We start from the raw sequence: 23900 nt of genomic DNA on the forward strand, positions 1-23900 counted from the left end.
AGAACATAGATCATTGTGCCGCCGGTTGTGCAACAATGACTGACTGTTACGCAACAAGCACCAGCTGTTGCACAACAAGAATTACAGTAGGTGCTCTGCAACAAGTTGTTGCATTGGATTCTTTTCTTGTGCAACTGTTAAACTTGGCCACCAGATGGCACTGTGGAGTCCCATCTTTTCCAACTGGATTTCTCTATGTGAGTTTACATCGCGTTTAACTGAAATGCCTCTTTGATGTGTCTAGATCCAGCCCAAGTCTGAAACCAATTACCAAAGCACACCTAATTAATATACACACTAAAACAAATTCATCAACTCTTTAAAATAAACAAGCAGTATTGAAATGTACAATAATTAAAATAGTTATAACAGCAGTTAAAAGATTTAAAACAGGAGGTTCAGGTCAGGTAATCTGGGGAATTGTTACAGATCCTGTCTGGGGTAGAACTAGATTGTGAAACAACACAAACAACAGCCTTGCTGTGTATGCCAAAGTTGACCAGGCCTGAGACACACAGCTGGGGAATCTTTGCAAAAGAAGAATGCAAGAATACCAAGATAAACTTGTTTGCTAACTAAATGTTATAGCAAGGGTGTTCTCTGCTTATTGAAGAATAGCCCTGAAAATGGGGAAGAGGAAATAGATTGAAGGAATTATCCTAACTAGGCAGGCTTAATTCATACACACAGCTTGGTGGTAAAACAGAGAACCATGACCATCTTATTAATTTAGGAGAGTTAAATCATGCACCTTTTGAAAATTTATAATGGCAAAATCACCCCACAGCTCTTCAAGAACATAAAAGGAGTCTTTGCTCATTTGGCTTTCATATTTTATATCCTTCATGTGAAACAACTCTCTCCATTGATCTTGTAGAGTGGCCTTTATTTTGGAAGGAGAGTGCCCTATTACAGAGGCAACCTGCTGGGCTTGAAGGACCAGGCGGGAACTGTGCAATGCTGTGTCCTTAAATGTTAATAGCTGATAAAATTTTCGTTAAGAGATAGTTACAGGCAGCCTGATTTCCCAGGAGCTGCATTAGTGCTGATCTGAAATGTGGCCTTCCCATTTCACTACCCCATTTGAGGATGGCAGGAGTGAAGTGGGGGGCCATTTTGGCTATCTCTCAAGTGAGTATCCTTCTTTGGCCTGCCCATAAAAAGTATAGCATGAGAGACTAGGGTGATGTCTGCTGTTTCCAGGAACTCTTCTCATTGTGAGGCTTCTGTTGGTGAGCTGAGAGTTTATGTGTACTCTGGGTGAGAACCCAGAAGCTGTGAGGGAGGGTGCACGAGAAAGAAAATGGATTTGTATTGATTTATATATATTTGTAATTTTGTATTTATGGAACATTTTTATATGTGGTTGTGTATTTGTTTAAATTGTCTGTTGTTGCTTCAGTTTTCTGTAAACTGCTTAGAGATATTTTTAATATATTAAGTAGTATAGAAATTAAATAATCAAACTATCTATCAGTTGACTGTGGAGGCATAACATTGTCATCATGGCTAGTAGCCATTGATAGATTTCTTCTCTCTGACTTGCCTAGACAGAGAGGGGTGTGTATGTGTGTATAGTAGCCTCTGAATTTTATGTGGCTTAAATGTAGCTAATAACAGGCAGAGTCAGCTAATACTTGTTTTGCCCACATTCTCCTCCCTGCTGAGTTCTACAAGGGGTAAAACTAAGACTAAGAAGGAGGAAACTGACAGATAGTAAGTAAGAAGGAAGGCAGGTGGGGACAAACTGAGGACAGACTGAAATTCATGGCACAGTGACCCACTGGCCCCATCCTGGCCCTGGCCCTGACCTTGTCATATACCTAAGGTTGATTTTGGGTCAACTGAAAAGGGAGAATTCATATGTGCTATCACGGCTTAGCACACACGTCCAAGTTTAGCCAAAAGTGTTTGAGGCATTAATAATCGGCTCTTGCAGAGGAAAAGAGAGACGTCTTGTCACAATCAGGCTGTAAAAAAAAAAAAAAAAAGATTATCACTGCCCTGCGCCTTCATTTTTAATAAATATTTGCTGTTAGCTAGCCAAAAAGCTGTAGAGTGCTGTTTGACTTCCTCAGCTTCCCTTTTCACATACAATCCATCAAAGCCCCAACTGCTCAACTCCACCGGAATGTCTATTCTCTTTATTTATTCCATTCACTCTCCTTGGCTCACTGGGGGCAAATAACCTGTCTTAAGCTGTGGCAGATGCTATTTTATATATTTTTGAGACAAGTGAATGTGAAGCGGATCTGGATTAGAGGTGGCATTTCCTCTTAGGGTCTGTAAGATCCAGACAGCTGCTCTGGCTGTTCCCATATGGGAAACATGCCCTCAAAACCTGACGCGGCATTCATACATATTCCTGATCCTCCCCTGCTGGCTACCTGTGTCCATCTGTTACAATGCTTCAGTGCCAACTTGTAACTTAATCAGCCCTGTCCTTAATGCTCAGTTTCCAGGCAAAGCACTAGGTTAAGCAAACAACACCCTGCATGACAATAACCCATTCAATGGCTCACTACATAAGTTTACCTGCATTGTGGATTCTGTTCCCTTGATTGAAGCGTTAGGGACCCACATACTCTCTCTTTTGCTTATGTTAGCGTAGTGAATCCTCTTTTATCCCAAGGGTCACCTTTCCTTCTTCAATACCTTCCGAGTGTCACATGTCCATGGTGGGTGGGAATAGAGGAGAAAGTTGGTGGAGCAATACATGGAGATACTTGCCTTTGAACAGTAGGCTAGTCTCTACACACCCACTCACACAAATATCTAAAGGGTTGTCACATGGAAGATGGAGCAAGCTTGTTTTCTCCTGCTCTGGAGGGTAGGAGATGAACCAATAGCTGCAAGTTACAAGAAAGGAGATTCTGACTCAACACCAGGAGGAACTTTTTTACAGAAAGAGCTGTTCCAAAGTGGGACAGACTTCCATGGGAGGTGGTGTACTTTCATTTCTTGGAGGTATTTAAGCAGAGGTTGGATGGCCATCTGTCATGGATGCTTTAATTGAGATTCTTGTGCTGCAGGGGGTTGTATTAGGTGACCCTTGGGGGAGGGTACCTTCGAACTCTACATCCCTCTCTCATCTCCATCCAGACAAGCAAGGGGCATTATCAGAGTTCAAGAACACATTCCAGCTAGGCAGAAACCCTCAAGGAGGGTGCAAGGAAGGGCCAGGGAGGGTTATGGTTGGGGAATGGGTGTTGGAGAATGGATTCTTGGGAGAATCCCAAGAGCCAGATAAAGAACATAAGAAGAGCCCCATAGGATCAGGCCTGTGGTCCATCTAGTCCAGCATTATGTTCTCACAGGGGCCAACCAGATGCCCCTGGGATGCCCACAAGCAGCACAACAGCACTTACCCTTAAGGTGATTTCCAGCAACTGGTATTCAGTAGCATACTGCCTCCAGCAGTGGAAGCAGAACATAGTCATCAAGGTTAGTTGCCACTGAGAAGCTTGGAGGACCACTGGGCTAATTAGAAGCCAAGGCTCCTTATTCAGCAAGGTATATGATGATGGGGAAACTGTGCTGAAGGCTTGCAGGCCTGGATCTAGTCTAGAGACGAACTGGAATTTCTCAGAATATGTTTTACTCTGAGATAATTCTGAGATCTTTCTTTCTACAAGCACCCCCTGCTCCCAAGAAGGCCCCTTTGCAGAATTTTCTCTGAATATTCACTACCATTTTTGCACAGCAGCCACTATTCTCACCTACCTCCATGTCCCATAAGCATGGAGAAGAATCTGCCATTACATGACAAGTATGAAAAGGGAGTATTATCAGGAGTATCAGCAGCTGACCCTCAGTGCCTGAATTTCAGAAGATGGCAGTTTGGAACAAAAACATTTCACAGATTATGATAATGCAGGTGATTTAGCAGTACCATTTATATTCTCAGGACATTGGGGTATTAGCTCTTATTTGCTATTTAAACATTCTAAACGTACCTAGAAGGACAAATGAAGAGGAAAAGAGACATATCTGAATATTTTAACCATCCTACTGTAGACCTGAAATTTGTATGTTCTGTGAATGTGTGTCTTTTAGACATAGGGAGTTAAATTCTTGTTTACTTGGAAGTAAGTCCTGTGTGGGGCTTAATCTCTGGTAAGTGCATTTAGAACTGCTGCCTGAAATACTCTTCCAAATCAAAACACTCCCCTTTTAAAAATGTCAGAGCAGAATAATGTAAGACAAGCACAGTGCTATGTAGATCCTTTTGACATTTAACAGCAGCACTTCCAGCGACACCCGATACAATCATGAAGCCACTAAAAAGACAGATGGATCGGAGCAATAAAATGAATGGCTGGCTGGCTAGGCAGAGAGAAAAAAATCTTGCCCTGCATTTTATCTCATCATGGTACTTTTTGCACAAGGAGCTGAAGTCCTCGGATAGAGGAGGCAGGATGAAGTATAGTGGTTGCTTTTCTTCCAGCTTAAATGTCAGAACTTTTGGATCTGTTTTCAAAAGCAGCCATGTCTTTTATTTTATCGACATTTTTGCAATTATTTCCCTCCTCTTGTTCATCAGCTCCTTTAAGTCTGTGCCGATAGGGAGCCAGGAACAACAAGAAGCTCAACAAATCATATGAAGATGAATAGAGAGCAGAAGGACCTTTAAAAAAAGAGAATCCTGAGGGTGAGACACAGACACATGGAGGGCTAATTCTCTTCTATTACTGTATCAAAACCATATTCATTCCATAATTCTTTTCCTCCATTCACATTTGTTTTACTTATTTTTTCTCTCTCCCTCTTGCAGGTTCTTTTAACTTTTGTTTCTGTCATAGCTTATGATGGTAGGAACAGTGGAAATCTTATCAGTGGCTACCTTGTGGTGACCACTCTTCTATTTTCTCTGAATGCCCTTGGTGTGACATCAATTCAAAACATTTTTAAAGGAAAAAGCAAAAAGCTGCTACAGGACAATTTAAACCCCATCAGTCCCTATTTAAGGGCATGCCTTAAATAACAAAAAAGAAAAAAGAAAGCAATCCATATACATGGGTCCCATTTGGTTTTATTTTTCTCCCATTTTTAATTACAGCAGTATACAGTGCTATTATTCTAGAAAAAGAGGTGCCAGAACTCACCATGAATGCCTCCCACCCGAGAGGAGCTGGAACTGAGTTCCAGTGAATTCCAGCTGGAAAAAAGCCCTGGCTGTATATAATTGATCACTATCTCATTTATTCCCAGGTGTTTTTTTAATCCGTATTGAACTACTGAGACCATATTTTTGAAGTTTCTTCAAATGCCTAATGTCCCTTTAATGTTATTGTCAATTTAACAATATCTAGCTGTTCTCATAGTTTCCTTGCTAATGCCAAATATATTGATATTTGGCGTGCGGGTTATCTTCCATACTTTAGCAAAGACAATTCTATCTAGAGTAAGGATCTATAACATTTGTGCTTGGACTTTTGAGAGCACTATATTATTTTTGACATAACTTAAAAGGCACAGGAACAGATCATTATTTATATCTATGTGAAATATTTCATGCCCAGTATTTTCTAGTCTCCCAACCATTCTACCAAATGGGGGGGGGGGAAATCTTACAGAACCAAGATTTAGCGTGCAATCCAACCCTCCAAACCCTATCAGTAGAGCTGTGCAGAATGTTGGAGCCACTGCAACATCAACAGCCCAGCTGCTAATGACAGTAATAGTGGAGGTGGGTATGGAGGCAATAAGGGCTGAATTGAACCCAATGTCATCGTATGATGTCAGTGGCACCACTCAGCATCTCTGGGATCCCAGGATGGTTCAGACTCCACCCCAACCTCAGAATGCCCCATTTTGGGGCTTTTCATTGGCTACCACTGGCGGGAAACACAGCAGTGTGCTGCCCACACATTGGGCAGCTGGCAGATCTGAGTGGAAGGACACCTCCACACAATCCAACTTGTCCCCCAGTCCCTCCACTGACCTGTGTTGTTGTTGTTTACTTTACTCTTCCATAGGGTCAAACTGCATTATGTTGCCATTTTAACACAGTATTGCTTGTAGCTGAGGAAGTGGATCCTGTTTTAAATAGCAATAACAAAATCCTAGTACTTCAGTTTAGTAAAGCTGACATGTTTTGGAAAACCACTGTTGACCCCCCCCCTCCTTTTCCAACGACTCCCTGAAATCATTTTCTTCTGACTTAATTCTTGTCCTTACTTGATCCTGACTTAATAGAAGCTTCATGTGATGATTTACAACAACAGTAGCAAATGCTGTGATCTGGCAAATCCCCAAACATACCTCATATAGCCATGAGAAGCTGCTGCTTATAAACCATGTGATAATGTGCTGCCTTTTCATACCACTAGTCCTTCTTAGTCCTTCTTTAACAGCCTGTGTTAACAGCAGCAATAAACCTTTTCTCACACATTAGGGAAGTGGGAAGTGAATCGGGTTTTATTTTTGCAAAGTGTAGAGCACATTGGTAGTCTGTGACATCCTCAGAAAGCAAGGAAAGACTCTTAATACCAAAGGTGCATTAAAATCATTGACACTGAGATTTCTGACTCATTGGAAATAACATAATGTATAGTGGTACCTCAGTTTTCGAACAGCTTAGTTCACAAACAACTTGGAATCCGAACGCTGCAAAACCAGAAGTAGGTGTTCCTGTTTTTGAATTTTCATTTGGAAGCCGAACATGCTCTGTTTTGAGTCCCCCTGTGTTTCCTGTTGTGCTGCTAATTTGCACCCCCCATTGTCATTCAAGCCTTCTGTTTCTAATTGTAGTGTTCTAAGGTGATAGTTGGAGCTTATATTTAGTGCTTTTGTTTTTGCTATTTATTTTGCGTTTTCGTTTTGAGGCTTTTTCAGTTAATTTGTTTTTGTGACTGTGTGGATCCCAGTTCAGCTGTTGATTGATTGATTATGTGACTGCAGAAATGGATAAAAGCCCCCCATCCAAACAATGACTATCATCAGTGCAGGTAAGATTTTTTTTAAATTTCTATTTTTATCATCTACAATACTGCTTTATTTATTTCATAGTACAGTACATTATTTATTGCTTTCATTTTATGGATCAATGGTCTCATTAGATAGTAAAATTCATGCTAAATTGTTGTTTTGGGAGTTGTTTTTAAAAGTCTGGAATGGATTAATCCGTTTTGCATTACTTCCCATGAGAAAGTGCACCTTGGTTTTGGAATAGACTTCTGGAACAGATTAAGTTTGATAACCAAGGTACCACTGTATGCTCACATGAAGTAACATGCATAAGCACATTGGCAACAACAATACAACATGGGCTGTAAATTGTTGTACAATGTGCTACTTTGTTTTATAAGGATCACCCCACTGCAGTACCTATGGTGAAGTTGAAGCATGATGCTGTCTTGAGGTCTTCCTGCCATAACCTGGCACTGTGGAATGGTGCAAATTACGGATCTGCCAAATGCTTGTGTTCTGAATTTTCCTTGTGTTCTGAATTTTGAGTATATGACAATATTGCTTTGTAGCTTTTAGATAGCCCCACCTGTACTATATAATTAAAGCAGTATCGGACCACTTTAAACAATCACAGATTCCCTCAAAGAATTGTAGGAACTGTAGTTTGTTAAGGCTGCTAAGAGCTCTTAGGAAACCCCTATTCATCTCACAGAGCTACATTTCCCAGAGTTCTCTAGGAAGAGGGATTGACTGTTAAGCCACACCCAAATGGACTCCTTCAAATACTCCTTGACTGATTTTGCCTACTTGGAGTGTAATAATGAATCTGATTTGCCTGGATGGAGGTGTGTGAGTGTGTATAGCCTACCATACACAAGTAAAATTTACAGTCATTGCTCTGCTCACTGTTGCCTCTGGCTCCATCCATTACTGTCATGTAGCTCCTGGAAAGGTACCCAGAAGGAAATGAGGCCCTTTAGCTGAAAAAGATTCCCCACTACTGATGTAACGTGAGGCAGGTAGATGAAGGCAAGAGGAACTGGAGTCTCAAACAAAACTTTTTAAAACTGCAGCAACAAGAGGGACAAGTGCTGTACCTAGCAGCCTATTTGGACTCCACTTACCACAACCAGATGTCTTGGGCTGCCACTGTCGGCACATGATTTCCCTATTTTAAAAAAAGTTTGTAAAAGAGAGAGAAGTATAATAAAATGTCCAAGACAAAGTTGATTTCACGTTCAATATCAAATTTCCTTGGAGACTCTCTGTGTAGTTATGAACTTGAACACCAAAACCACAGATGAAGACATTTGTGACCCAGCCATCTTCCTATTGTCCTTTATTGCTGAGATGGACATTTTGGGAGAAAATCAGTGCTGATATTAAAGATAGGGATCAATAGCTTATTGTGCTTAGTTTGAGTCTCTTGCTTACATGTCAGTCCTCCCATTTGCAAGACAAACAGATCTGATATGATGAGCTATCAGATTTGCCCAGCTGAAGATCAAGTATTTTCATTTGATTGTTGATAATCCACCACACATATTTGTTCCCAGTAATCTCATATTCAGAGCTGAGGTATATCTATTCCTCCCATATAGTTGCCAGGTGCCTTGTTGTTAGCTACTTCTCTCTGATACTTTAAATTTTTTAAACTCATCAAAGCTTGCAGACATCACCATTTCAGGCAGCAAATTCCATAAGTTGGTTATGCTTTGAAGGTGATTTTTAAAAAAGCTTTCCTGATTCTACTGCATCTTGACTTGTGGTTATATAAGTGGTGCTTGTGCCAAGAAGGTGTGATTAGTGTTGCAGCCTCAAATGAATACTCCAAGTTCTAGGAGTATGGGGGGGGGGAGGAAATGTCCTTTCTGTTGTCATAAATTTTTATAAACCTCTGATATGAGTTTGGCCTAAGAAGGTCTCTCCAGGTTAGAAGCCTGGGGCTCAGTTCTGCATATGCTTTGTGATAAGTCTCTTGCGCTTCTCTGAGCTCCTGCCAGCTCTCATTTCAAACCAAAATGCACATGCCCTACAATAAAAGGGATCTGGCAAACAGTTGATGATATGGATTCGGTCTCTTTAATCCACTTGACATCAGCCAATTGCAATGACAGTTTCTTCACTGCCCTCTTTTGTTGAATAGCTTATTACAGGCCATCCACCTCACACATTCTCAGAGCACAGTAGAGGGCAATAAGGGATAAGATCTACTAAGCTTTTTGTGAGACTCATACAACATAGTTTCAGCTTATAAGCAAGAGTTACAGAGTAACAAAGAATAACTTGCTTGTTTTATTTTCCAGAGGAGCAAAATAAAATACAGTGGTACCTCGGTTTACGAACTTAATCTGTTCCAGACAGTGGCGTAGTGTGGGGGGTGCAGGGGGGGGTCAGCCACACCGGGTGCAACATTGGGGGGGGCGCTCGCCGCCTCCGGAGTCGCCGAAGAGCCTCGGGCGCAGGCTGTAGCAGAGCCCCATGTCTCGCGTAACCGACGAGCTGTGCGCGCGTCCGGGCTGAAGGCGTCCGGCAGGCAGTGGCTCTCAGCACTCGCCACGCGTCAGGGCCGCGGAGGGCGCGCCAGGCAGCCCCTCCTCACAGCCCCGCTGCCGCCGCCGCTGCTGCAGCTGCTGGGCCATGTTGCATTTTCCTCGCCTCTCTGCCCTCCTCCTCCGGGCAAATAGCGTCGTGTGGGCGGCAGCGCCAGCGGCAACTCGCCTCAGATCACCTGACATGGACCCGCCCCCGCCGCCGTAAATACCCCAGCCCAGGCAGCAGCAAGAAGAAGCTGGCAGCGGCGGCAGGTTAGGGGTTAGGGGCGCAAATTACTTGCCTTGCCCCGGGTTAGGGGGCGCAAATTACTTGCCTTGCCACGGGTGCTGACAACCCACGCTACGCCGCTGGTTCCAGAAGTCCGTTCTTAAACCGAAACCATTCTTAAACTGAGGCCCTCTTTCCCTAATGAGGCCTCCAGTACTCTTCCACCATTTGGCTCCCATTCTGAGGTAAAGTTCGCAAACCAGGACACTACTTCCGGTTTTGCAGAGTTCATAAATCGAATCGTTCGTAAACAGGGCTGTTCTTAAACCGAGGTACCACTGTAAAGTGGGGTCTGTGTGTGTTTCAATTTAGGGGGGGGGAGGTAAGTCCTGCTAGATCAGCCCACAGTTCCATCTAATGCAACATTGTTTCCGCACATGTGGTAACTACATTCTTCTGGCAACAGCAGCAGGATATGAAATCACCATCGTTCACTGTTTCTTCTCTGCAACTGACATCCACTGATACTGAACACTTAGATTCCATTTAGACCTCATAGCTAATAGCCATTGAAGGAACTAGCCTCTGGGAATTGGTCCAATCCCCTGTGGATGCATACTAAACCCATTCCCATTGCGACACCTTTTGGCCAAGAGTTCCTTAAATCAAGTATGCTTTGTGCAATGAAGTCCCTTATCCTGAATCTTTTTCCAATGGATTTTAGTGGGTGACTGTTGTTCTTGAGACTGAAAGAACTCCTCTCTAGCCACATTCTCCAGACATGAATATATATTTTTTAAACCTCTCTAGTCCGTTCCATCGGTCTCAGGAAATGAAAGGCCTTTGGATTCTAGGCATCCTTTTCCAGGACAGCACTTACATACAGCTTGTTAATGGTTGTTAGAGTTAGGACACCCACCACAGAGCTATAATTCCCAGCACTCTTAATAAACTACAGTTCCCAGGATTCTTGGGGGGGGGGCACCATGACTGATCATGTGGTATAAGACATCTTTAAATGCATTTGTGTGGATGTGACTGAAAAAGTCCCCCCAAAGTGACCTTAAAAGTCCCTTTTGTTTCATACTATACTTTGTACCTTTCATGTCTTGGAGTTTTCTCTCTCCCCCCCGCCCCCTTTGCTCATACAAGGAGAATGAGTCCTTTAGAAAAGGACAAAATCAAGGCTATTTTTTGAGATGGCATCCTATTATTATTGTTTCTCTACAATCAAAGATGAGGGGGTAGGGGAAAACAAAGGGAAAATGAAACTAAAGAGAGATTACATAGAATGCTCAAAGGTATTTTTATACGCATCCCCCTCCTTGCATCTTTGGGGGGGGGGAATTCTCACTGAAGAGGCCAAATATTTTACCTTTGCTTTATGGCCTGAACTCAGTGCATAAATTTAAAGTGTGAAAGCTGATTGATCATGGAATGTGGGGATATTTTGTTTTGTTTGGGTTTTTCTTTTCTACCCGAGTCCGATTTATTGCCCTTTCATATAGCGTTTTTGGGCTATACATTATTGCTAACAACTTTGCTTGCTTGGATTAGTATTAATAAATGATACTGTCTGAAGGTTGAAAGCTCTTCAATGCCAGAAAATAAAGCAAAAAGAGAGAGTGGATCCTGCTGCTTTCTGCTCTCCAATAAATTCAGGAAACCAAATGGCTCTTTTTGGCTTGAGTTTATATTGCCTGTGATTAACACCTTCACGGGGCATTCAGACATTAAGAAGTGGGGCTTTTTTTAGTTGTTCCTTTTGTTATTTTAGAAACCCATTTATTAAAATTGCCTTTGGAAGTGTCAACAGCAAAAATATGTGGCTTAGAATTCCATTTATTAGGGGGGGAAATAACCCAAGTAGTCATTGAAGGAACTGTGAATGGGGCTTCTGTTTGGAAGGGTGATGGAGGCAATCGCTTGACGTATGGAATGTCATGATAATAAAGAAACTGGAGGACACATCAAGTAATAGGTTGGGGATGGGGTGAATTCCACCCACCATACAAGTTTGATTAAGAGTAGACCCATTGAAATGAATGAGCAAGCCTAAATTAAATCAATTAATTTCAATGGGTCTACTGTGAGGGAAAGGGACTTTGGTGGTGCTGTGGTCTAAACCACAGAGCCTGGGGCTTGCTGAACAGAAGATCGGCGGTTTGAATCCCCGCGATGGGGTGAGCTCCTGTTGTTTGGTACCAGCTCCTGCCCACCTAGTAGTTCGAAAGCACGTCAAGTGCAAGTAGATAAATAGGTACTGCTCCGGCGGGAAGGTAAACGGTGTTTCTGTGTGCTGCTCTGGTTCGCCAGAAGCTGCTTCGTCATGCTGGCCACATGACCTGGAAGCTGTCTGTGGACAAACGCCGGCTCCCTCCGCCTATGGAGTGAGATGAGCGCCGCAACCCAAGAGTTGTCTGCGACTCGACCTAATGGTCAGGGGTACCTTTAGCTTTACTGTGAGGGAAACTCAGCTGAATACCACTCTTTGTCAGTTGACAACTGGAAGAGGGTGGAAAGTAGATGAGATTAACTGGGTGGGAATGTGTTGAGATTGCTAGAGTCCTCTTCATAAATTGCGTGGACAGGCGGAGTCCCCCCAACTCCAGGCGACCCCTGAGCAGAATAATGACTCAAGACAATGTGCTATGAGATTAAAATTGGCCACAACTTTATTAAATTTCAGGTGTAGGGAGACCTTGGCTCAGGCATTGGGCATTTATCCTTCCCAATCCCCATCCGGGGATCTGCGAAACATCATAATAATAATAATAATAATAATTTATTATTTATACCCCGCCCATCTGGCTGGGCCTCCCCAGCCACTCTGGGCGGCTTCCAAAAGAATATTAAAATACTATGATACATCAAACATTAAAAGCATCCCTGAACAGGGCTGCCTTCAGATGTCTTCTAAAAGTCTGGTAGTTGTTGTTCTCTTTGACATCTGGTGGGAGGGCATTCCACAAGGAGGGCGCCACTACCGAGAAGGCCCTCTGCCTGGTTCCCTGTAACTTGGCTTCTCGCAGTGAGGGAACCGCCAGAAGGCCCTTGGTGCTGGACCTCAGTGTCCGGGTAGAACGATGGGGGTGGAGACGCTCCTTCAGGTATACTGGACCGAGGCCGTTTAGGGCTTTAAAGGTCAGCACCAACACTTTGAATTGTGCTCGGAAACGTACTGGGAGCCAATGTAGGTCTTTCAAGACCGGTGTTATATGGTCTCGGTGGCCGCTCCCTGTCACCAGTCTGGCTGCTGCGTTCTGGATTAGTTGTAGTTTCCGGGTCACCTTCAAAGGTAGCCCCACGTAGAGTGCATTGCAGTAATCCAAGCGGGAGATAACCAGAGCATGCACCACTCTGGCGAGGCAGTCCACAGGCAGATAGGGTCTCAGCCTGCGTACCAGATGGAGCTGGTACACAGCTGCCCTGGACACGGATTTAACCTGTGCCTCCATGGACAGCTGTGAGTCCAGAATGACTCCCAGGCTGCGCACCTGGTCCTTCAGGGGCACAGTTACCCCATTCAGGACCAGGGAGTCCTCCACACCTGCCCGCCTCCTGTCCCCCAGAAACAGTACTTCTGTCTTGTCAGGATTCAATCTCAATCTGTTAGCCGCCATCCATCCTCCAACCGCCTCAGGGTTATCCAGAATGTGTGAGGATTGGGCTGGCTCTGGAGAACATATGTTCAAGCAGAGGGCCCACCCCCTGTTTCACCACCGTTGGAGGGGAGAGCAATGACTACCTCTCGGCATATGGCCAATGCCTCCTCTCAAGACCCCTTTAACGGGGACCCTGCCGCAAGGGGGGCATAGGTCACCACTTCATGCCCCCCCCCCCATTTAGGAAGATGCCCAAGGCCTGAAACCGCCAAAGTTGTTTCATTTTGCTAAGGTAAAGGCAAAACCTACCAATGCAGGAAAAAATCTTTCTGGCCCTTCAACAGTGCCCCTGATGTAGCAGCGCCTGCGTACCTGTGGAAAAGAAGTTAACCTGCAAAAGAAGACTTAACTGATGGAGGGCAGGGTGGGAGAAGCTCTGGAGCCAACTGACGCTTCGCAGGTAAGATTCACCTTCTGTTGTGTGGGCAGGGCGGTCCCTCCCCTTACCTGGCAATGCCTCCCCAGGCGGGATTGGGCGATTGGCTGAGGTAGGCGGAGATCTCCAGGTATCCAGCCTGGGGAGAATGAAGCCAGCCCGAACTACCAGGAGCCACACTGGGATCCAGGGGGCTGCACGCAACCATGCAAAAGGCTCCCCCCATTTGATGTGGGGAGTGGTCATTATGCTCAAATATTCAGTCAATGTATGTGTGGTGCTGTGCTTCCTAGCCCCATTTCCTGCCATGTACATATTCAGTGTGCAGCATATATGAAGCCTTTTCATATATGCATGAAGACTTCCATCCTACAGATGTTCATGGTGTACAGGCACACGCTAGTAGGCAAACTATTGGGTGTGGACCTGTTCATGCTTTAATTAAATATGTAGACATAATGCTTGTAGAGGGCTTACTTCGAATCACATTTATCACAGCCTTCAGTTTGCTGTGAATTTGTTTTCATTGCTGCTCAGAGAAACACTGCGTGCCTGTTAAACCCGATAATTGTCAGTGAAACCCACACGTCAAGGGTTGAAACACCTGTCTTGATATCTACTTCTATAGAGTGCTGTTAACACATTAAGACTTGTGACTGCTAGTTATGGTGTTTACTCCTAGGACAAAGTTTTGGTTCTTGGTCGTACTACACACAGTTCAAAGTAGCAGTATGGGCCTTTGAAGCCTTTCATGATTCAGTCCAGGGTAATTTAAGGATTCTCTACCATAGGGATTGCTAATTTCCTCAGATGTCTCATTCTGATTAGTGAGATTACTCATATAGGATTTGTGCCTATTAGCACAATCCTAACCATGTCTACTTAGAAGTAAGTTCTATCAGATCTTACTCCCACATAAGTGGGGTTAAGCTTGAAGCCTGAGCCAACAGCCAACTGGCTTTCATTGTCCTCATGATTAGGAACTTTGTCCATATGGAGTTTCAAAGCTTTTGTTCGTTTGTTTGTACAAAGTCAGCTCAGCAAGGCTCTGCCTTGACTCTATAAGTTTCCAGTCAGCGTTCTGTTCTCTTTCCCAGACCACACAGTTAAATCTGGACAAAGCTGAATACACTATAATCTCTTTTGGAATGAGTTTCTGAAACCTTGTGGTCAACAAGCATCAATACACGGGTTTTGTTTTGCTTTTACCTTACACATCCTTGTTTAATACAGGAAGAGGGAGTGGGAAGGGGTGTGTGTGTGTGTGTGTGCCTTTTGCATTTTAGATCAATAAGGTGATAATTACAAAACTTGCTATCTCTGAAACATGAAACTGTTTTTCACAAGTAGCCAGTGGAGGTCACAGAATAAGAACTGGCATCGTGCTAAGAAAGGAGATTATCAAATGCCTTGACTTGGTGTTAGTTCAGATCCCAAGATACATGAGAGTTTTTATTCGCTTTCAATTCCTTTGTTGCATTGGGATTCCTGTGTATTGCTTAGCTTTAATTTCTGTCAAAGCCATTGCATCAACCCTGTTGACTGCTTGGTAAAATAGCTCCCTCCCCTTGTGCTCAGCTCTGTCACAGCATTCTGAAAAAGAAGGTTATCTGCTCTATTAAACCTTTGACTTCTTGTCTTTGAAAGAGAACGCTTTGCATTCTGTTATGTCAGGACTGTAATTAGATCTGTTAATTAAGCAAAGAATGAACTTTTTAGAAACTCTAAAATGCTCTGCATTTATGATAAGTTTGCTTAGGTTGCTTCTGACCTCATCGTGCCATTTTGCCCCTGCTCGTTAATTGCTAAATTTTAATTAGACAAGATGATGAATATGCTAGCCTTTGCAATAAATAAAAAAGGGGATTCCAGTTGTTAGCATTTACAAACCAAATTACATGAAAGTTATCTGCAGGTTATAGTACATTGAAACTATTCAGCATGCTGTTTAAAGCCTAACCGTGAATTCAGGTTGCCTATTCTATTCAAGGGATAGCTACAGCTAGCATTTAAATGTATGGAAATACTATGAGCTATTATGTAACCTGACCACATGCACAAGAGGGCAGAGACTCTGTTGGAGCGGGATGACTGCCTTGCCAAAACGCTCACCACGGCCTGGTTATCGGACCAGAAGCAGACCCACTGGTCCTTGAACTGCATAGTCCAGATGTGCACTGTCACTACGATGGGGACAAACCTCAAGAAAGGTTAAATCATGGGCAATAGCTGTACCCTGCCAGAGCTCAGGCCATGGAAATAGAGCCCAAAGCCCAAGGAACCAGCGGCGTCTGAATGGACCTGGAAATGGAATTGCAGGTTCAAGGTTTGACCTTGGGCCTGGTGATGGGGTGAGTGCAGGACAGCTGAGAGTCTTGCTAAGCATGCACAGAAGGAGTGACCAGGTGCCACCACCCTGCATGTGAAGTTCAAATGGCCCAACAGGGACTGAATCTGCCTCAAGGTAACTTTCTCCCATGGCAAGAATTCCATAATGATGTCACACAAAGTGATCAACTTTACTTCAGGCAGAGCGGAAGTTAATGCCACCGTATCCAACTGAATCCTGAGGTAAGACAACCTCGTGACTGGGCCTTCTGATTTATCAGCCACTAAAGGAACCCCTAACTCCTGAGTTAGGTCATTAAAAGCCTGCAAAAGCAGTAGACATTCCTCCGAATCGGCTGTAGAACTTAATAAAAAATCATCGAGGTAATGGGTCATGCCTTGCCGTGGCGAAGGGGCTTGAAGAACTCAGAGAAGCTATGAACTATGCCGAGCAGGGCACCCAAGATGAACAGGTCATAGTGGAGAGTTTTGACCAAACGTGATCCACCTGGAGGAGGAACCGGCAAGCCACTCCAGTATCCCTGCCAAGAAAACTCCATGGACAAAGACAACAGGCATATAAAAGTTATGGCGCTGGAAGATGAGCCCCTCAGGTCGGAAGGCGTCCAACATGCTACTGGGGAAGAGCGGAGGGCAAGTACAAGTAGATCCAGAGCTGATGAAGCGGCTGGGCCAAAGCCGAAAGGACGCTCAGTTGCGGATATGCCTGGAAGCAAAATGAAAGTCCAATGCTGTAAAGAAAAATATTGCATAGGAACCTGGAATGTAAGAACCATGAACATGGGTAAGTTGGAGGTGGTCAAAAATGAGATGGCAAGAATAAATATTGACATCCTGGGCATCAGTGAACTAAAATGGACGGGAATGGGTGAATTCAGTTCGGATGACAATCATATCTACTACTGTGGGCAAGAAACCCGTAAAAGAAATGGAGTGGCCCTCATAGTCAACAAAAGAGTGGCAAAAGCTGTACTGGGATGCAATCTCAAAAATGATAGAATGATCTCGATACGAATCCAAGGCAGACCTTTTAACATCACAGTAATCCAAGTTTATGCACCAACTACTGGTGCTGAAGAAACTGAAATTGACCAATTCTATGAAGACTTACAACACCTTATAGAAGTGACACCAAAGAAGGATGTTCTTCTCATTATAGGGGATTGGAATGCTAAAGTAGGGAGTCAAGAGATAAAAGGAACAACTGGCAAGTTTGGCCTTGGAGATCAAAACGAAGCAGGGCAAAGGCTAATAGAGTTCTGTCAAGAGAACAAGCTGGTCATCACAAACATGCTTTTCCAACAACACAAGAGACGACTCTACACATGGACATCACCAGATGGGCAGCAACGAAATCAGATTGATTATATTCTCTGCAGCCAAAGATGGAGAAGCTCTATACAGTCAGCAAAAACAAGACCTGGAGCTGACTGTGGCTCAGATCATCAGCTTCTTATAGCAAAATTCAAGCTTAAACTGAAGAAAGTAGGAAAAACCACTGGGCCGGTAAGATACAATCTAAGTCAAATCCCTTATGAATACACTGTGGAAGTGAGGAACAGGTTTAAGGATTTAGATTTGGTGGACAGAGTGCCTGAAGAACTATGGATGGAGGCTCGTAACATTATACAGGAGGCAGCAACGGAAACCATCCCAATGAAAAGGAAATGCAAGAAAGCAAAGTGGCTGTCCAATGAGGCCTTACAAATAGCGGGGGAGAGAAGGCAAGCAAAATGCAAGGGAGATCGTGAAACATACAGGAAATTGAATGCAGATTTCCAAAGAATAGCAAGGAGAGACAAGAAGACCTTCTTAAACAAGCAATGCAAAGAAATAGAGGAAAGCAATAGAATGGGAAGAACCAGAGATCTGTTCAAGAAAATTGGAGATATGAAAGGAACATTTCGTACAAAGATTTCCATAATAAAGGACAAAAGTGGAAAGGACCTAACAGAAGCAGAAGACATCAAGAAGAGGTGGCAAGAATACACAGAGGAATTATACCAGAAAGAAACGGATGTCTCATATACCCCAGGTAGTGTGGTTGCTGACCTTGAGCCAGACATCCTGGAGAGTGAAGTCAAATGGGCCTTAGAAAGCACTGCAAATAACAAGGCCAGTGGAAGTGATGGTATTCCAGCTGAACTATTTAAAATTTTAAAAGATGATGCTGTTAAGGTGCTACACTCAATATGCCAGCAAGTTTGGAAAACTCAGCAGTGGCCAGAAGATTGGAGAAGATCAGTCTACATCCCAATCCCAAAGAAGGGCAGTGCCAAAGAATGCTCCAACTATCGCACAATTGCACTAATTTCTCACGCTAGCAAGGTTATGCTTAAAATTCTACAAGGAAGGCTCAAGCAGTATGTGGACCGAGAACTCCCAGAAGTGCAAGCTGGATTTAGAAGAGGCAGAGGAACCAGAGACCAAATTGCAAACATGTGCTGGATTATGGAGAAAGCTAGAGAGTTCCAGAAAGACATTTACTTCTGCTTCATTGACTATGCAAAAGCCTTTGACTGTGTCGACCATGGCAAACTATGGCAAGTTCTTAAAGAAATGGGAGTGCCTGATCACCTCATCTGTCTCCTGAGAAATCTCTATGTGGGACAAGAAGCTACAGTTAGAACTGGATATGGAACAACTGACTGGTTCAAAATTGGGAAAGGAGTACGACAAGGCTGCATTTTGTCTCCCTGCTTATTTAACTTATATGCAGAATTCATCATGCGAAAGGCTGGGCTGGATGAATCCCTAGCCGGAATTAAGATTGCCGGAAGAAATATCTTTTTTTTTTTTACTGTATTTCATGTTTATTTATTTTTTTTTTAATTATTTATTGAGATATTTTTTTAAAAAATACCAAATACAAAAATAATAAACAATATAACATGGATCATAACACATTTTTCAGAACTTCTTTGGACTCCCTCACGTCTCCCACTCCCACTTACATCAGTATAAATTTTTTCCAGCAATTTAGCATCTTATTTATATTCTTAAATCTTATTCAGTTAATTTAATCTAATCTCCAAAAATTTTGTGTTTCCCTCAGTCTCACTTATCGTCAAATTCAAATCTGATTCAATGGTAGGCAATTATTTATGATCTAGCATCCTTCTTAGCATTCAACCAAATTACAATACTTTTGTAGATAGATCTTGAATTTCTTCCAATCTTCTTCAACCCTCTCTTCTCCCAGGTCTCGAATTCTGCCAGTCATCTCGGCCAGTTGCATATAGTCCATCAGCTGCATCTGCCACTCTTCCAGTGTGGGTAGATCTTGAGTTTTCCAGCTCTTAGCGATGAGTATCCTTGCTGCCGTTGTTGCATACATAAAAAATGTTCGGTCATTCTTTAACACCTTCTGGCCGACAATGCCCAGAAGGAAGGCCTCTGGTTTCTTAGTGAAGGTATACTTAAATACCTTTTTCAACTCATTATATATCATTTCCCAAAAGGCCTTCACTCTAGGGCAAGTCCACCAGAGGTGAAAGAATGTTCCTTCGTGTTCTTTACATTTCCAACATTTATTATCAGACAAATGGTATATTTTGGCAAGCTTAACTGGGGTCATGTACCATCTATATATCATTTTCATTACATTTTCCTTCAAAGCATTACATGCAGTGAAGTTCAGCCCAGTGGTCCACAACCTTTCCCAATCCTCAAACATAATATTATGCCCAATATCCTGAGCCCACTTTATCATAACCGATTTAACCATTTCGTCTTGTGTATTCCATTTTAACAGCAAGTTATACATTCTTGAAAGTACCTTAGTCTTAGGCTCTAACAGTTCTGTTTCCAACTTCGATTTCTCCACCTGGAACCCTAACTTTTTGTCATTTTTAAAGACTTCTTTAATCTGAGCGTAGTGTAGCCAGTCTCGCACTTTATCCTTCATTTTCTCCAAACTCTGCAATTTCCAATTATCTCCTTCTTTTTCTAATATTTCCCAATATTTTGGCCATTTGGCCTCCATATTGGGTCTTTTTCGGGCCTTAGCTTCCAGAGGTGAAAGCCACCTCGGAGTTTTGTTTTCCAGTAAGTCTTTGTATTTTGTCCAGACATTAAAAACTGCTTTCCTGACAATATGGTTCTTAAAGACCTTATTGATCTTGACCTTATCATACCATAGATATGCATGCCAACCAAAAGCATTGTTAAACCCTTCCAAATCCAATACGTCAGTGTCTTCGAGAAGTAGCCAGTCTTTTAGCCAGCAAAAAGCTGCGGCTTCATAGTACAACTTTAAGTCCGGCAGGGCAAAGCCCCCTCTTTCTTTCGCATCAGTTAGTATCTTAAACTTAATTCTGGGCTTTTTGCCCTGCCAGACAAATTTAGATATATCTCTCTGCCACTTCCGGAAGCACTCTGTTTTATCCACAATCTGCAATGTTTGAAACAAAAACAACATCCTTGGCAATACATTCATCTTAACAGCAGCAATTCGGCCTAACAAAGAAAGCTTCAATTTTGTCCAACTATCCAAATCTCTCCTAATTTCAAACCAACATTTTTCATAGTTATCCTTAAATAGACTCAGATTTTTCGCTGTTATGTTTACCCCTAGGTACTTTACTTTTTTGACCACAGTTAGTTCTGTTTCTCTCTGAAACTGTTCCGACTCTACATCTGTCAAATTTTCCCCCAACACCTTAGTTTTCTGAAGATTGCCGGAAGAAATATCAACAACCTCAGATATGCAGATGACACAACCTTGATGGCAGAAAGTGAGGAGGAATTAAAGAACCTTTTATTGAGGGTGAAAGAGGAGAGTGCAAAATATGGTCTGAAGCTCAACATCAAAAAAAATGAAGATCATGGCTACTGGTCCCATCACCTCCTGGCAAATAGAAGGGGAAGAAATGGAGGCAGTGAGAGATTTTACTTTCTTGGGCTCCATGATCACTGCAGATGGTGACAGCAGCCACGAAATTAAAAGACGCCTGCTTCTTGGGAGAAGGGCAATGACAGGCCTAGACAGCATCTTGAGAAGTAGAGACATCACCTTGCCAACAAAGGTCCGTATAGTTAAAGCTATGGTTTTCCCAGTAGTGATGTATGGAAGTGAGAGCTGGACCATAAAGAAGGCTGATCGCCGAAGAATTGATGCTTTTGAATTATGGTGCTGGAGGAGACTCTTGAGAGTCCCATGGACTGCAAGAAGATCAAACCTCTCCATTCTGAAGGAAATCAGCCCTGAGTGCTCACTGGAAGGACAGATTGTGAAGCTGAGGCTCCAGTACTTTGGCCACCTCATGAGAAGAGAAGACTCCCTGGAGAAGACCCTGATGTTGGGAAAGATGGAGGGCACAAGGAGAAGGGGGCGACAGAGGACGAGATGGTTGGATAGTGTTTTCGAGGTTACCAGCATGAGTCTGACCAAGCTGCGGGGGGCAGTGGAGGACAGGAGTGCCTGGCGTTCTCTGGTCCATTGGGTCACGAAGAGTCGGACACGACTAAACGACTAAACAACAACAACAATGGGTCATGCCCCTAAAACCTGTCTTGGTACGCAAAGCCCAGTCCAAAAGGGTACTGAAGGCCTCGAAAGCTACACAGGATAGAGAGCAGCCTTATGCACATGATAAGCTCCATCCAACTGGAAGCCCAGCAGCTTAAAATCAAGTGGATGAACAGGAAATAAAGGAAAGGCAGCTTCTACATCGCACTTTGCCAAAAGTGCACCCTTTCCAAAACTGCTGATTAACTTCATCACTTGGTTAAAGGTGGCATATTTAACGGAACACAACTCAGGAGAGATAGCATCATTTACTGATTAACCCAGTGGCTAAGATAAATTGTGAATTAATCAAAATTCACCTGGGGCCTTTTTAGGCACCATGACCAAAGGAGAAAGGTGCAAATCTGGGAAGGGAGGGCACGCAAATGGGCCAGCCATCCCACCCAACTCATTTGGGAAAACAAAGCCACAGAGGTATCAAAAGTCTCACTCTCTTCACTTGCATCACAAGGACCCTGAGCCTCATAAACAGTAGAAGAAGAAGAGGGGCCAGGCTGAGGATCAGGCTGCCTCCGAAACTGCTGAGCCAATGACTCAAGCTCCGCATTAAATCTTGTCAAGGCCACAGGGTCCATGTCAATATTGGTCATGATAGACCCCAGACGATCCAATGTTTGCTGAGGAACTGTTGGGGCTTGCACTGAACGCAGCGATTGAAGGGAGGGCAGGGCTAAGATTCCTTTTAACAGGCATCTCTATAAGGTCTCCCAATATTCAATAAAATTAAAATTAACTGTTAATCCTTAAGATGGCGCTCCCGCCAAAACAAGATGGTGCTCCCACCAACACGGGCCCTGCCACCAAGACAAGATGGGCTCCCGCCAAAATAAGCAGGGCAAAATGGCTGCCGGCTCCAAGAATTCCCCAACCATCCTTAAGCAAACTGAGAGGGGGTGAAGTATTTACCAAGCTTACGGAGAGGGAACTCTCACAAGCCAAATTATCGGACCAAACAATCACTATAACTCAAATTCCTTTGCTCCAGCTATTCAAGGCTCTATAAAATAAATGTGTGGCTAACACGGCTCAGAATTACTGCTCCCTGAACCCAGGGAAATGGAGGCAACCCTGGAGACAAAAGCACTAAAGCCAAGCCCTGTGGGCAGAAAGACACCAAAAACAATAAATTGGGGCCGCTGAGCAGAAGTTTTTCAAGCCGCAGCAACACTGCACTGTGAACCCCTGGATAAACCAGCTTGTGAGCTCAAGTCCTTTAAAGGAATAGAGATTGCTACACAAAGCCACAAATTTAGAATTGGGATCCATGGCAATCCCCAGCAAAAGGGAGCGCTCTGGGGGAACCCCAAGGACAAGCACCCTATAGGAAAGAAATTAGCAAACGAAAAGACTCCAAAGCAGAGAGCTAAGTGGCCACAAGTCCCGTGGGGCTCCTCTAAATCAGGGAAGATCAAGGATGGGGAGTATTAAAAACAAACTTAAAAATTTAAAACTAGGGAAAGGAAGAGGGTAAAAGGAATTAAAAAGAAGAAGGGATAACGGAAAGATATCACCAGGACGATCTGTCGAAGGTAAATCTCTATCTCTCTCTCTTGGCTTGCAGAGGACATGCTGTGGTGTTTCGAATGCACGCGCTGAAAGAGGAAGCTCTGAGTCACATGCATGGGCATAATAGGTCCCTTAGACCGTTTGCGTCCCATTGGTCAGATTGTACCCAGCTTCGAGGGACCTACCAATCAGGTGTTGTGGCTTACCAGATGTTCCCACCCACAACACAGGGTGTCGGTTGTCCAGGTCTCCCCACAGTATGTGCCCTCTTTAAGGGAGGACCCAATTGGTGGTCTCCACCAGAGCTGCATTCGCAAATTGGAAGCTCGGAATCATGGGCAAAGAGAATCTTTCCCCTTAAACTAAGAACAGCCGTGGGCCTTGAGGGAGCTGTAATAGAATGTTATTTTACAAAAAGTAAATAATGTAATAGTCTATTCGAATGTCAGCAGCAGAGTTAGAACTGTCATATCATAATCCTGACTTGAGCAACAATGTGTGAAAGAGTAGCCTGGAGCAATTTTTTTCCTCTAGTACTTGAATAATTTCTGCTTGCTTTATCCCCCTGATCTTTATTTAATATCTGTACATTGTCAAAGGAATGTTTTACCTCCATGTTAAAATGCAAGTTAAAAATAGGAGACCGTAGTCCCAGAAAACCCCAAATTTCTAGTATTTACAGCTCTTCTTTCTATCCTGAGTTATGGTGGCCAATGGAGAAAATTGTATGCTTCTCACAGAGACAAATGCAAGCTGTAATAAACCTATAAATAAAAAGCACTTTCTGACAACTTCCTCT

At 43.4% G+C, this 23900-nt stretch overlaps 1 long non-coding RNA gene across 2 annotated transcripts in view; it reads left to right on the forward strand.

Moving 5' to 3' along the window:
- LOC307222774 overlaps positions 1 to 23488 on the forward strand; it is a 41207-nt gene extending 17719 nt beyond the window's left edge. The window contains exons 3-4 of one of the 2 annotated variants that reach the window (XR_013841872.1): positions 4544 to 4651; positions 23157 to 23488. This is a non-coding gene — a long non-coding RNA (uncharacterized lncRNA). Of the gene's footprint in view, positions 1 to 4543; positions 4652 to 13624; positions 13958 to 23156 lie in introns of those variants that run through there. The other variant, XR_013841873.1, reaches the window with a different exon arrangement.
- The last annotated feature ends 412 nt before the right edge of the window (positions 23489 to 23900 follow it).

This window comes from Podarcis cretensis, assembly GCF_951804945.1.
Source record: "Podarcis cretensis genome assembly, chromosome: 8".
NCBI lineage: Eukaryota > Metazoa > Chordata > Lepidosauria > Squamata > Lacertidae > Podarcis > Podarcis cretensis.